Raw genomic sequence first — 3869 nt, forward strand, 5'->3', positions numbered from 1 at the left:
TTTTCCTGGTACATACAGGTACATGTTATTATGTTGCCTAGAAAGTTTGAGCTGATTTTGATTAAAATTGGATTTTTTACAAATTTTTGAAGTTGCTCCAAAATTGGATCAATGACCATGTACTACATGTATAGTACAAGGTATTTTTCCAATACTGGCTAGGAAAGAATTCACCATTTAATGTTGTACATGTACATGTATATACAAATATAATAGTCAACATTGTGTTTTAAATTTCTTTCATTATATTCTCTAGTCTTCATTCCTTGCAAGTCGTTTCTTCACAATAATTTGATAAAGATAGTAATAGATCCATTAGTCTTGATGAGATGAGGAATGGAATCAAATTATTAATAAAAGGGTCACAACTGGATAACTTACATTTTTATTTCAAGTTTACAATGTTGATGGTAAGTAATTTGTACATTTACATGTACAATGTATGTGTTATGCATGTACATGTACATGCACATGTAAACACTTCCATTTAATGGATAGCACCTAGTGCACCAATTACATTCCTTACTCTATAAAATAGCTTCCACACTGAGGACACCTTTGTACAACAGACAAGCTTTCTTGTACCAAAGTGTTCATCTACACTATACTATTGTATTATTAGAATTATTACTAGGTGATGGTGCTATTGACTATGATGAGTTGAACCAAGGCCTTGAAAGTTTATCAAATATTGATGAAGAAATTTTAGAGACAAACAAAATGCATTTTTACATGTAATACCAGGTAGGCAAACAAATAAATAAAATTATAAATAATTTATTTCTAGTTCTGCAAAAACTTTGTCGGGATAAAAAAATTTTGGAGAGATTTTGGCCTTCCTGGTTGTCATGTAAACATGTCAGAAATGATTGGTTGTATTTCATCTTTTTGTTTGTGTTCTTCAAAATTAATATTTTACTGTTTGTGGACGCAGCAATCAGATACAAAAAATCAAGTTAGTAATAATAATAATAATATTAATTAGAATAATAGTTTATTATACAAATGTATTGATGTCATTTACATGTGCTTGTACATGTACATGTACATGTATTTGTGTATAATTATGTTCCCTCCCTCCCCTCTCTCTTTTTTAGCATTTTAATATCAATAGCCAGAGATGCTGGTACTTGTCTCATCAAGTAGTTGTCCTTATACTAATGTATTGACACTCATTCGATCAGCAAGACTGTCTACTTGACAAATTAACTACATAAGATTGTGGGAAATACTATTATCATACTGTCTCTAATCTCTTGTTATTTCATGGCACATTTTATAAAAATCAGTAAGTTATAGTATTAATTATGATCTGTGTCATGTTTTTGTTTTTTGAAAATTTCGTACAAAATTATCCTCAATTTTTGTTACATTTTTTGATAAATATTGACATGTACTTAGTATACTATGTAGAAAATTTGAGCTGATTCTGACTTAAATTTTTTAAGTTTTGACTTTTTTAATAATAGGCAAATTTTAGGGGGAAAAGCAAAGTTTGTCAATTTTTTCTCCTCTGTTTTGTTAAATTTATTTGCTCTCTAATTTTTATATTAAATTTATTTTAAAGGCTTGGTTTCCTTAAGGCTACATAGCCCATAGTTTTATCAAAAAATTGCTCCAAAATCACCTCAAATTTTTATTACGTTTTCTGATACATATTGATGTCCTTATGCTTTGACTTTTTGAGGTATGAGCAATTGAAGAAATACATTTCTATATACATGTACAATACATGCATGCACTGTGTAATCTTGACATTCCTGTTTCCATTGATGGTAAGATCATGTTCTTTTCTGAAGGAAGATCCTGTAGCTATGGCAATGTACATAACATGTATGCTATATTGGTAATAGTTACATAAGTGGTGGGAGGAGCTCATGTCTACTGGCATAGATTTTGATTTTGGCTGTTATGTTAACCCTTGTTACTTGAGTATCAAACCCAGTGTTTTTGACATGCTAAATTACTTTTTGCTCACAACGTCTATTAATTGACTAATGAACCTACATGTACCTACCTAAACTACCTTAAATAGCCCTATTGGATCAGATGAGTTTGTTCATGAATATGTGCATGACACAACCAAATGTATTCTCTCTGTCCCAGCTGTCTTGGTGGTCTTGGTTTTAGTAATCTCATAATGTCAATTCAGCAATACAGTGATTACATCTTTATCCTCGCAGCCTCATGTTAATGCCATCATTGATTCACCATCTTATAACTATCTCGATCATTATTTCTGGTACGGTATCACTTCATCAAAGTGTTGTGTGAATCAGAGTCACAAATAAAACTTAGATGCTATTACAAGACTCCATTATACTTCCCTACTAAACTACTATGTTGTCTATAGGCAGCTATAGTGAGTCTGCAGCTTTTCCTGGCTCAATCATATCAAAGAGCTGGTTTTGTCTTTCACTTTATAAAGGGGCATTTTGAAATGCATTATATACCAGTATGGTTGGACTCCCCCTCATGCTCTCAACTATACACGTGTGTAGTGGCTTTTCATCCCTGAAACATAATGAACCTACTGCTGATCTTGGTTTGTTTTTAGGTTTGTTCTGAAAAATGGTTCTGAAGTCACCATAATTATGTTTTGTTGAATTCTGATGCACATTGAGTTTGGTAATTTGAAACTGAGGCAATTTCTGAAAATTGGTTTGAAAATCTCCAATTATTGTATCTTCGACCTATTGCCACTGCAGTTAGTTAACTTAGTACTGATCAATGTTGTACATGTACATGCAACAAGTTCCCTAACGTCTGGTTTATTATTAATATGTTGTAGGGTCTTGTTGGATACTTTATCATTGGGTTTGAGGTTCCCTCTTATCCTGTGTACTTGAGTACTAGTCCTCAAGATACACCGACTCACTGGCATCACAGGATATATTATTCCATACACGTTCAAACAGGTGGGTCTGGTTTGAGACTAATGTACTCATTACTGTCTATACTTATTAATTGGGTGAAGGACAAGTCAGTATATCAAATACTGCCTGTCTGTTTGTATGTACATGTACATGTACATTACAGTCACTCCTGATTATACATTTTTATAAATTATTGCTACTAGAAAAATGTAAACATTAAGGAGCTCCGTCCCCTAGCTATGCAGATTAGGTCATTTAACTTTGATAATACGAGGTTTCTGACCCTCCATTTTTGCAAGGGTCAGGCCACGCCTGACTAGGCTAAGGAATGGTCTGGCTGTGCGAGACTATGTGCAATTTGCTGTACCATCATTGCTGAACTCTTCTTTAATAAATATTTTTTGTAAATTAACAAAATTAAAAAATATATATTCAATATAAGTAATAATAAGAAAGTCAATAAAAAACTACTATTAAGCATCAATATCAATATTAAAATCAAGTTCGAGTTCATTTTTAATAGCTTCAATCCAGTCCTCACCTAAAGCTATTGCTGCATTAGCATAACTGCCTCTTACAGCAATGAATGAGCTTAAGAACTTTTGACTGTGCTCCTGCACTTGAGGTAACTTCCTCATAAAACTAAGACTAGCCTTGAACTCATCAATGCACTCTTTCATTGAAGGAGCTTCTCTAACTTCATTACTAATAAGCTTAACTGTGTACAACTGATTGACAAGACCAGTAAGAGACTTCTTAGGCAAAGAATTGAGATCAGCATAATGAGATACAAGAACATCATTGATCACTTTCTTCACTTTATTGACATCAACAGTAGCTGATGCACCTAATAGAGGTCAATGGTCAGCATATACACACAGTATTATCACATACTAGCTCCTCCAGTGGATGATACTGACGTTGATTCATGTACTACATTAGAGGAGGTAGTAGGATCTGATTAATATTAAACAAATAAACAATTGAAATGAG

The 3869-nt window shown here is 32.7% G+C and overlaps 1 long non-coding RNA gene across 1 annotated transcript; it reads left to right on the forward strand.

The window, feature by feature from the left end:
• Positions 1 to 262: 262 nt before the first annotated feature.
• LOC109588129 (uncharacterized) lies at positions 263 to 1348 on the forward strand. The gene is made up of 4 exons (XR_002187970.1): positions 263 to 410; positions 635 to 744; positions 788 to 955; positions 1098 to 1348. It is a non-coding gene; the product is annotated as an uncharacterized LOC109588129 (long non-coding RNA).
• The last annotated feature ends 2521 nt before the right edge of the window (positions 1349 to 3869 follow it).

This window comes from Amphimedon queenslandica, unplaced genomic scaffold, assembly GCF_000090795.2.
Source record: "Amphimedon queenslandica unplaced genomic scaffold, v1.1 AMPQUscaffold_12274_Cont12408, whole genome shotgun sequence".
NCBI classification, from domain to species: domain Eukaryota; kingdom Metazoa; phylum Porifera; class Demospongiae; order Haplosclerida; family Niphatidae; genus Amphimedon; species Amphimedon queenslandica.